Source organism: Desmodus rotundus, chromosome 5 (genome assembly GCF_022682495.2).
Source record: "Desmodus rotundus isolate HL8 chromosome 5, HLdesRot8A.1, whole genome shotgun sequence".
NCBI lineage: Eukaryota > Metazoa > Chordata > Mammalia > Chiroptera > Phyllostomidae > Desmodus > Desmodus rotundus.
This window is the reverse complement of record NC_071391.1, coordinates 94559252-94571280: the sequence shown is the minus strand read 5'-3', so window position 1 is coordinate 94571280 and position 12029 is coordinate 94559252. Positions and strand designations below refer to the sequence as shown.

Sequence of the window (12029 nt, the reverse complement as noted above, 5' to 3'; positions counted from 1 at the left end):
CTTGCCTAACGAATGTTTATAAGTCTCTTCTAGTCACATGTGAAAGAGTAAAGATAAGGACAGAGATAAAAGAGATGATCCTAACAGGGAATTAAAACTACTTTCAAATCTCTGATTTGCTCATCAGTCTATTCCTTTTCCAACTAGCTTTTTGAACATCTGTTGTTTACTACAATCTCTGCTAGCTAACTACAGATAATCTCATTTAATCCTCACCAGAAAACCCTGCATGCATCCTCAGCTTGTGACACTCCCAGACATCACTCTGCAAAAGAAGCTGCTTTCCTCATTTTGCTTGCTCAGGCACCAGTATCTTGACTCTAAGCTGTGTCTATGTGACCATACTAAGTATTTTAATGTAACAGTTGACCTCAGGAAATTATGTAATATTCAAATGGATTTGTTAAAAGGCAAAACACATACACTGAAAAAAAGTACCTGCACTTTATTTTACATATTTTTGTACAAATAATTTGTCAGTAGAATGATCGTGGATTTGTGACCATTAAGTAACTGGGTCATGTTTTAATATTCATTAAGAGTTTTGAAACTGAGGCTGTCCTACTACAGGCATATCATAAGAAGGTGAGGTTCTTTAGAAAAGACAGCAATGCTTGGAAAAATAGAAGGCAACAGGAAAAGAGAAAGACCAACAGTGAGATGGATTGACTCCATAGAAGAAGCCACAGACATGAATCTAGAGGAGCTGAGCAGGGCTGTTGAGGGTAAAACACTGTGGTAGTCATTCATTCATAGAGTCACTGGAAGTTGGAACCAACTTACGACATAGCACACACACACACGAGTTTGGAGGTACTAACAATGCAGGACTCATTTTGAACTCAATGGCATTTAGACCTGGGCAGAAAGATATGTACATATCTATGTAATGAGAATCAAGACCATAGCATAATTTTGTGTGTGTTAAGGAATCTAAATATTTGAAATTATGAACTTGCAATGCCTAAGTAATTGACCTATTAGAATAATAGTCCTGTAACTTGATTTTAAAAGGTATAATTGAATAATTGATTCAGACTTGGCAATTTTAAGTAGAGTGCTTATTAATTTGATATATAGCATTTAAGTTTATATGTAACTCTGGAAATTCTAAGAGAAGTTAAATATATATGGATTAACTTATTTGAGCCCTGGCTGGTGTGGCTCAGTGGATTGAGTGCTGGCCTATGAACCAAAGGGTCACCAGTTCGATTCCCAGTCAGGGCATATGCCTGGGTTGCAGGCCAGGTCCCCAGTAGGGGGCATGCAAGAGGCAACCACACATTGATGTTTCTCTCCCTATCTTTCTCCCTCCCTTCCCCTCTGTCTAAAAATAAAGCAAATAAAATCTGTAAAAAAAGAATCAATTTATCTGGAAGAAGATTTTAGTCAAAGAACACAAGAAGCAAAATAAAATACATTAAATCTATAAATGCAGGTTAAAAATACATGAAGATATTTAGTTTACTAAATTTGTAAATGGGATAACTTAGTGTTAAAGTTTATTAAAATGTGTTAGACTTATAAATGGCATAACAGGATTTTTAAGCTGAACTTTCACCCATAATAAACTAGATTTTTTAATTTCTAACTTTGGTCATTTAAATATTAGTTTTAAAAACAAAATAAATGCATCAATAGTCTTTTCTCTCTCATAAAACTGCCCTCAAATGCACTTAAAAAAATTATCTGACAGAGCAGTAAAGGACATGCATAGGTTTGGGCTGTCTACCCTACTTCCTGTCACTTGGAGATAAGGCTAAGTCACCAGCATTTACCACTGGAGCTGCACTGCCTGCCATTTAAAGCAATTGTCCCATTGTAGAATCTTTCACTGTTGACTCTAGGGAGCCTGCATGCATTGTATAACTGAGTAGATATTCTTTCTGTTCAGACTGCAGAAATCTATTTTGACAGTGTTTTTCCAAGGGTCACTACAAAGATGGGTTTGAAAGATCTTTTGACAAGCAGTGCCTCTTTCAGATGTTATCACAACTGGAAATGTGAAGCATGTGTCCCTTCCATATCATAATCTCTCTCCATGTAACTACTTCCCCTAAGCAGTAGCTGAGCTAGTCAGAACTATCTATCCATCTTAGAAACCCCCCACTGGCCATACGGTGGGTGACATGGCCTCACCCCACCCCTCTGTCCTGAAAGAAATTATTCCTCTTCCCTGGCTTCCTTCCTTTCTCTTTTGCCTCTTCCCACATTCATTTCTGCTCCCTTTTCTCCTCTCTTCCCTCCTGACATCTTTAGCATCCCTTCCCTTGACTCCCTCACCTGCCAGCTGCACTGCTGGGCTTTACCTTGTCAAGTTCAAATCTCATTCTCTTTTCCTAAATGATGAAAACTGATGGTACTGCTCCCAGTTAAAATACATATTTCCTAATTTGTTTCCTAAGAACAAAAATGTTCTTTTTCAACGTGAAACCAGACATTGGCTACAAATTTAGCTAGATAGTTACATACACTGGAACTATGATCTGTTTTGAAACAGAAGAGAACAGACGTGTTAGCCCATAGGCCATGCTGATGTAGGACAGGCCTGTAGAAGCCTTTACAAGGTCAGCTATGAAGTCAAGGACAGCTCTGAAGCACCAGGAGGATTCAGTGCCAAAATGAGAAGACATGGGTTTGGGCCCTAGCTCTACCAGTTCCTTGAGCAAAGCCAGCTTTCTAAACCTAAATTTGGAAAATAAAGGTAATGATAGTACTTACAGGGCTGTTGGAGGGATAGAGTGAGAACCTACAGGAAGAGAACTTGATAAAATTGTAGACTTACGCAATCATAAGATTTGGTCCTATCTCATCAATCTATTATCTGGTCCAAATGAGCTTTAGAAGAGTTCTAAATCCACAAAGGATGTTGCTTTAAAAAAAAGTAATGTATGTACTAGAGAAGCTTTTACCAACATAAACTCTATGTTCAAGAGAAGATTTACTCATTCATCACTTACAGAACATAATGCTGTTCTTTACGAGGGTAACTTTATGTCCCTCTGCCATATGAAGTCATTTGAGAGAACCTGGAAAGACACCCCACCACCACAACCACAATTCATTTCTTTAAGGGTATGTCCCTGCTGGAATGTACCTAGATAATGAAGGATGAACAAAATTGTTTCCTATTCATTACTCACATTTGTCAGTGTACATTCCTTTTCCTGCCTAACATACAGGTGAAAGGGTTTTAGCTGAAATGGCTTCCTGGAGTAGTATTTCTCAATGTGTGATTTCCAGACCAAATTAGCCAGAGTTGCCTAGGATAATTTGTAAAAAAAACAATATTCCTAGCAAACCTCTACTTCACAACCATTCCTCAAGCCTGCCCCATACTAATATTTCTAGGATGAACATAATCCTGTCAGATACAAATGGAAATCACGACCGTAGGAGGTTTCAGATGTTCAAACTGCAATGTTAATTTGTAAAAAATTTCTGAAGCTAAACCAAAAATCTCTTCAAAAATACTCAGTCTTTCTACCCAGACTGCCTAATTGTGAAATGCAATCACTTGTCCATGCTGGAGATGGGGTTCCATAGGGTGCTACAAGCACAACAGAGTTCTGTTTATGTCAAGTGTCAGCTGACACAGCAACTTGGTGTCTCAGACTCTCCAGATACTTCTCCCTGAGCAAAGGTAATCACAGAGAATGGTGGCTCCTTCACTGACTCTGGAACTGAAGAACATTCTTCCTGCAGGCCACGGGTAGACTTAGTTTCAGAATTGTTCTTTTTGTTAGTGATTGGTCAGCCCATCATAAGGTAATTTCTGGCTCAACTCCTCTGAACTAAGGGTTAGTGTGGAGCTCCTGCACTGGCTGACCACTTCTCTTGCTTCCATCTTTGTGGTCTTTATTTTGCATGTGCCATTTCTCACACTTTGAACAATAGTCATCTCCACCCTGCCTCAGCTGAACTCAAGCAGAGATGGACCCTAAAACCAATCTGAAACTGATCATCCTTGAAGTTAAAACTAGATTCTAGAAAGTTCTCTGCTAGCCAACCCTTGCAGCCTGATGCAGGTCTTTCTCACTCACTCCTCCTAAAGCAGCTCTACGTTCTGACCTTAGCCACCCTCCTTCTCAGTCCATTCCTGTTCATATAGGCTGCTTCCCACCTCTCCTCCATTCCTAACCAGCACTCATGCCGGCTTCTCATTGTTTCACTCTTTCATTCTTTAATGGTCTCCCTGTCAGAGTCTCCCACCCTCCTCAAGTGACTCGCACCCACCACACCTCCGCCAGACGCTGCAGACCAGCTTTCCTCCTCTTTTACTATTATGGTTAAATATATATTTAACTGCACTTTTTCAACTGAAAATCTCTTTGTCTTTGCCCATTTTTTCTCTTTATTCCTTCTTGTGAAGAAAAATTTTTCTCAGCCCTCTGTTCTCATCCCCTCAAAATTTTATGCCATTTGTCATTTCCTTTTCCCTTCCTTTCAGTCTATCAGCATATCCCAGTCTTTCCAACTCTAAGGAAAAAAAGGTTAGAACAAAGAATTTTCTCAGCCTTGTCATTCCCTGATCTACGCACTAGGTTTATATGTGGGAGGAAAAACAATTTTCCCCTCTACCCTCTAGGTTCTTGGCTGAAGACCTCTCTCCACGTTGGTAATATAAAGACAGAGTAACAGAAGAAAAAAATAATAATTTGATACACATGGAAGCCCTACAAAGATAAGAGACTCAAAGACAATTGAAGCTTATGCACCGTCCTGAACTAAGGAAAGGACTAAGGAAGTCTAGGGCTTCAAAGACAATTCACAAGAAGGGAATTCACAAGAGTGAAAGAAACAAATGTTTGGTAAGCAAATGTTAGCCCTGCCATGCAAATTAATCTCTCAGGCATAAAATGTTGTCTCTGGTGATTGCTCTCTTCCTGGTAGAGGCCCCCTTTCTAATTTGTTTTAGGTACTTAAAGGGGAGGTAAAAAGCTTTTCCTCAGTCTGCAGGGTCCTCACTGCTTTCAGCTCAAAATAATCCACATGCCATATTTTGGGGTGGCTTTTTCTGCTCCCCTTCACTTGCCTTCTCAACATCACCAAAAACTCATCTCTACCTTCATTTTTTCCACCTTTTCACTACCCACTCACAGCTTAACCCTGAAATCTGGTTACCTAGCCTGACATTCTCTTAAAATTGTTCTCAGTGAACGTTGTAACATCCTAAACACAAAATCCAGTGGGCTTTTCTCAGTCCCCACCCTCCTTAATCCATCTTACACACCATCATCTGCTCTTTCCTTTCCATGCTAGATCTCCGTGAGAGCATAACTACTATGCCATTGCCACCTTGCTATTATGTGGCAGGCACTGTGTTGTACTTGTGCAGACTGTTTTGATCTAATCTTCATGACCCCCACAGGGAAGAAGCTATTTTTCCTCATTTTATAGGAGAGGAAACTGAGGCTTGTACAGATAACATAATTTGCCTGAAGGCGCACAGCTCGGCTAAGATTTAAATCCTAAAATATATGATTCCAGTGCCCATGCTTGAACCATTAGATAAGGGTACCAGGTCAAGTTGTTACTTTCTGCTGAGGCCTTACTGACTTCTCTTCCCAGTTCCCACTCCCTCTCTCTGTCCTTAAGAGTAGAAGGTCTCTGTTTTCATTAATGGTCCTCTGCACCCCCTGACTCAACACACTGGAATCCTCTCTTTTGCCCCTCCCTCATGTTTAAGTAGGTGCAATATCTTATTAATTCTAACAACATGGTATCTCCCTCAGATGTCCAACATCCTATTCAGGCATGCATCACCCATAACCTGGACCATTCCAGTAGCTTCCTGTTACTTCCTATATATTCTCTGCTTGGCTAACTCAATATCCCAAACATATTCATTCAATGGAAAACCAAACACAAAAATGAGTTGGGTAACCCCAATTTGAAATAAATATAAGGTTTATTGGTGTTTCAGAAATACTGAAAAGAGGCAAAAAAAGTATTATAATATTTTCTTTCTTTCTGGGTGTGGGACAACACCCAACCCACAGAGCCACACTGGTCAGGACTATTATAACATTTATTATAACGTTTTTGTTCCTGTCTGGTACATAAGATAAAGTCACAGACATGTTTTATGCTCTTTTGTGTAATTAACAATATTATCTGCACATTTCTTTCCCCACATATTATATAAATTCCAGTTTTTCATTACCTCATAGACTGAGTCCTGACAAAACAGTTGTTGTTTCCTTCATTAATTAAATTTTTAAAGATTCTATCTATTCATATGAAAATTGTAATTTACAATTTGAGAATTATGCTTTCACACTAGGTACCTATTTTCAGAAACATTCTCACCAATCAACCTGCTAGGCAGAGAATCGAGCTGATGATTCTGCTCAGGTGTTACAAATTTGGCCTAAGACATGTGGATCAATACTATTCACTTCTAAGGTGTCCTACGTGTCAGCTAAAATTTTTGCTCCTGGATCCATTCATAATTATATGTTTCTAGCACCAACCAAGCTGTTTCTTGTTGAATATTTACATACAAATCTATCAACTAAATTTTTTGGAAACCACACATTATTCTAGATAATTTCTGACATATGCCAAACTTTATGCAAATTCATCTCTAAGAAGCCAATGTAACCTCTTCATGTGCTCCAGCACTGGGAAAAACTTCTTAAGCCTAAGTATTTTTATATACTGAATATACCATATTGGGTTAAAATTTATATAAATTCACAGATCTTAAGTGTACAGTACTGATTTTTGACAAATACATAAACTTGTATAGCCAATGCCTTGATCAAGATATAGACCTTTTCCATTACCCATAAAAGCTCCCCTATGTCCACCCGTTTCAGTTATATCTTGCTAAATAACAGTGTACCCCCCAAACCACGCAACTTACAACAGCAAGCGTTCTGTTTTATTACCTCACATGGATTCTGGGGTCAGGAACCTGGAAGTAGATTAGCTAGGTAGTTCTGTCTCAGGCTTTCTCATAAGGCTTCAGTTAAGCTGGTGGCCAAGGCCATAGTCTCTAAGGATTTGACTGGAACTGGGAGTTTCACCTCCTAGCTAACTCAATTGTTGCCAAGAGGGTTAGTTCTTCACCATGTGCATAGGGATATTCAGGACATGACCCAGAGTAAGTGTAGATAATAAGAGAGAGGATGATAGGGAACAGGTTGGGGTGGGGGGAGAGAGAAAGAGAGAGAGAGAGAGAGAGAGAGAGAGAGAGAGAGAGAGAGAGAACAAACACAAGACAAGCCACAGTGTCTGTAACTTAATCTCTGGAGTGATATACCATGCCATCATTTTTGCCTTATTCTATTGGTCACATAGGCCAACCTTAGTACAATGTGGAAGGAAATTACACAAAATTATAAATACCAGTAGATAGGAATTATTGGGGGCTATCTTGGAAGCTGACTACCATTCCACCTCAATTTCCACCACTTCCAACTCCTTACCCTGCTATGGAAGCCACTGTTCAGATTTCTTTCCAAATAGATTCAATTTGCCTTTTCTAAAACTTCAAATAAATAAAAACAAATAGCCAACACTCTTTTGTGCCTGACTTCTTTTGCTCAGCATAATGTTGCTGACATTTATGCATGTTGTCATTAGGGTGTGAAAAAGTTAATTCCTATTTATCTCTGAATAGTATTTATTATATTTGTTTAACAAATATAACAATTTATTTATTTGCTCTCCTGTTAGATAAACTTTGAATTGTTTCTAACTTAAGGGTATTATAAAAAAGGCAACTCAGATATTTTTTCAAGTCTATTTGTGGATATGTCCTTTTATTGCTTTTGAGTATACACCCAAAAATGGAATTGCAGGGTCATGGGAACATATGCATAACTAAATGTGTAGCTGCCATAGTGATTGTACCATTTAAGTTCCAAACAGCAATATTTAAAGCTACGTTCGCTCCACATCAACACCTATGTAATGCTGTCAGGTTTTTGGTTTTGTTTCAGCCATTCTAGTGGGTATTTAATGATCTTATGGTGCTTCGGATTTGCATTTCTCGGATGACAAATGATCAGCACTTCTATGATGCTTTTTGGCCATCAGACTACCTTCTTTTGTGAAATATCTGCTCAAGTGTTTTTCTCTATTTTTTTATTGAGTTGTCTGTCTTTTTATTATTGATTGTAAGAGCTCATGATACATTCTGGATAAAGACCTTACTCAAATATAAGTTTTGGTGACTATTTTTTCTATTCTTTGGTTTGCATATTCATTTTCTTAATACTATCTTCTAGTAAACAGAAATTTTAAATTAGTTTTAACAACCGTATTGAGGTATAATTTAATTCTGCAAAATTTATTCATTGTAAGTGTATAATTAACTGATTTTCAATAAAGTTACAAGTTGTACAGCTATCACCATAACCCAGTTTTAAAACATTTCCATCACTCCTCAACAAGATAGTTCAGGCCCCTTTAGAATTAATCCCCATTCTTACTCCAACCCCATGCTACCATATCTGCTTTTTGTCTCAGCAGATATGTCTACTATAGACATTTCATATAAATGGAAACGTACAACATGTAGCTTTTGTACCAACTTCTCTCACTTAGCATGGTGTTTTGGGGTTCCTCCATGCTCTACTATTTTTCAATACTTCATTTTTTCCATTGCTGGGTGGTATTCCAATGCATGGATACACCAAATTTTGTTTATCCATTCACCAGTTGATGAACATTTGGCTTGTTTCCACTTTGGCTATTATGAATAATGCTTCCATAAATATGCATGTGCACATTTTAATTTTGATGAAGTCTAATAAATTTTTCTTTTTTGGTTAATGCTTTTTGGGTCTTCCCTAAGAAATCTTGGCATACCCCAAGGCTGTAAAGTACATTTTTTCCTGTATTTTCCTATCAGAGTACTATACTTTTAGTTTTTACCTTTAGTCTACAATTTATTTTTAAATTAAAGTTTTTATATAATGTAAAATAGGAATCTAGGTTGATTTCTTATCCTATATAGATATTCAGTTCTTCTTTGAAGTCTTTTTCTCAATAAAGTACTGTGGTTTCTTGGTCAGAAGCATCTATGTATGGGTCTGTTTCTGAGCTCTCTACCACTCATTTATTTGTCTGTGTTTATGCTCATAACACACTGTCTTGATTACTATGACTTTGTAATAAGTATTAAAATCAGGTAAGATGTCTTTAACATTTTTCTTTTTCAAAATTATTTTGGCTATTCTAGGTGCTTTCTATTTTTATATACATTATAAAATTTGCTTGCAAATTTATGGAAAATAGACTCTGGGAATTTTGGTTGGAATTGTATTGCATCAGTAAATCAATTTAAAAAGAATGGATATCTTATAATAATTTATACTTTCAATCCATAAACATCATATATCATCATTTATTTATATCTACTTTATTTATGTCTACTTTAATTTCTCTCAGCAATATTTCTAAGCTTGAAGTGTAAATGTTTCCACATATTATAAATAATATTTTGTTTAAAAAATTTTTAACTTTTACTGTTAGTACATAGAAAAACAAGTATTTCCATATATTGATCTTATATCTTTTTGTAAATTCACATATTAGCCATAAATCTTTTATGTTTTAGATTTCTTTGGGTAAATGTTCTTCCATATACACTCATTTCTTTGGAAAAGAGAATCAATTTTACTCTTTTCCTAATTTTTATGTATTTTATCTCATGCCTTATTACACTGCCTAGGACCTCTAGTATAATAGTGAATAGAAATAGAAAGAGAAGATGCATTGCTTGTTCCCTGAGGAAGCATAATTAATCTCTAACTTGCAGGATGAATAGCCATTATAGGGTGAAAAGAGAAAGGGAAAGCATTGTGGATAAAGGCACTGTGTAAAAGGCCATGGCAACAGAACCACAGAAATACAAAGTGCTAAAAGAATGGCAGTTGACTGGAAAACAGAGAGCTAAGGCTGCATGCTACAAAATGCGGATGGACATGCCTTGTTGAGGTCATGCTAACAATGATGATCTTTTGTCTAAGAGCAGTGGGACACAATTGAAGAATTTTAAGTTGAGAGGTTACTCTGGCTATGCAGCGTCAAAACAAATTAGAAATGTGGAGATAAATGGAATGTCAGTGTTTCAGTTACTATAGCCACATAATAAATTACCCCTAAAATTTATGGGCTTAGAACAACATTTTTTATGCTGACTGACATAGTGCCTCTGGAACTTGGACAAGTCCTGGGGGACAGAGAAGTGGAATGGGGTGGACGACAGAGAAAAGGCATGGTTTGCTGCTTCTTTTCAATGTCTGGGGCCTTAGCTAGGAAGACTCAAAAACTGAGGGTGAATTGACACACAGAACCTGGAATCATCTAAAAGTCTTGCTTGCTCACTTGTCTAGGCATTGACTAACATGAAGACTGAAAGTGCCAACCGAAATGCCTGCATATGGCATCTCCATGTGACTTGGTGTCATTACAGCATGGTGACTTCATCATTTTAGGGCTTCAGCATCAGTGTTCCAGCAAGCAAAGTGAAGTGGTATTGCCATTTATGACCCAGCTCCAAAGTCACACAGTGCTACTTTTATGATGCTATATAGTGCGATGTAGTTTCAAGTACACCCACACAGAAGGGGCCAGAACATAGACCTCACTTCTCAATGGGATACATATCAAAGAACTTTAATACAATGTTTAAAATAGAAAAATTAGTAATAAGCTTATTTTAATAGAGATGGTGATAGCTGAGGATAGCTTGAACAAAGGTGGTAGTAGTAGAGGTAAAGAAAAAGGTATTTGAGAGTTGAAATCAGCAGAACTTGAACTGATGTGAGGAAAAAAAAGAGGTATCAATGTTGTGCAAAAGAATACCACGTATTAAGCTATGGAACAGAAAAAGATGACCAGGGCTTGCTTGTTTGTTTTGTGGGGAAGATAACGTGAATTTGATTTTGGAAATGTTGAGTTGGGAGAGACTTTGAGATATGAGAGTGAAAATTAAGTAGGCAACTGAATCTATGAACTCAAAAGAAAAGTTGAGGCTGGGTATATGAACTTGAGAGTTGTTAGTATTTAAGTTATTGTTTGAACCATAGATGTAGATGGGGTCAGAGATTGCATATAAAGTGAGAAGTAAAGAAGAATGAGCATAGAGCTTTGGGAAACTTTAACATTTAACAGCCATGGAAAGGGGAACAAGGCTAAATATTTCTAGAAAAGCAGACAAAAGATTAACAGAAAACCAAGACTTGCTTCTCCTCAAAATCCCCAAACAAGAGGAACTAAAGGAGAGTGGTCAACATTGTTAAATGCTAATGAAACGCTAGATAAGAAGAGGTCTGGGGAGATAATTATTGTCTACCATGCGATCTGTTTCCATAGAGTTATTGGTGCATAATGAAAAATGAGAAGCTTTTCTAAAAGAAAGGTGGAAAGAAACCCAAGGCTTTCATTCTACAGTCATCAACGACCACAAATTTAGTGAGCAAATTTATCAGATCTCTTTCTTCTGCTATTAGACTACCTCTATAATCTCTCTTTTCTAAAGAGACTAACTCTGTCCTTACATTTCATACTTCTCAGAAACCACATACTTCTCAGAAAACTCTCCTCTGTGTTTCATTTTGCTATTTTCTATCCATCATTTACCTGTGGTCACTCATCCTACCTTAGTCAGAGCACCATATATACTTTCTCCATCTAAGTTCTCTTTTTCACAGCCTTGCTCGTGAAATCCCCACTCCTGTCCTCACTTACCTTGTGATTTTACACCTGCCCGGTAGATAGCTTTCAGATACACATCTCCATTTCTTCCTCTGCCAAAACTTATATTTCTGGCTGTTCTGAAGGCCAAATGCAGATGAGTTTTTTGCTCAGGCAATTTACCGCATCCAAAGTTAAATTAAATTATTCCTATAAACTTTCCTTGCTATATTTCTTCTCTATTTCTAGTTCCTCATATTTCAAAGTCTGATGTCATCTTACTTCGTGCTACCTCCCTGCTTCTGGCACTCAACTCTGGCCCCCAGCCTCTCAGGTGCACACATATCCAGGGCAATCTCCTGCCTTTTCCTGGA

General features: G+C 37.5%; 1 protein-coding gene across 1 annotated transcript in view; it reads right to left on the bottom strand.

Moving 5' to 3' along the window:
* The window catches only part of IL1RL1 (interleukin 1 receptor like 1), a 70502-nt gene extending 58739 nt beyond the window's left edge, over positions 1 to 11763 (bottom strand). Inside the window, exon 1 of the mRNA XM_071221509.1 lies at positions 11710 to 11763. The gene's annotated coding sequence lies outside the window, so the exon portion shown is untranslated. The remainder of the gene's footprint in view (positions 1 to 11709) is intronic.
* Between the last annotated feature and the right edge of the window lie 266 nt (positions 11764 to 12029).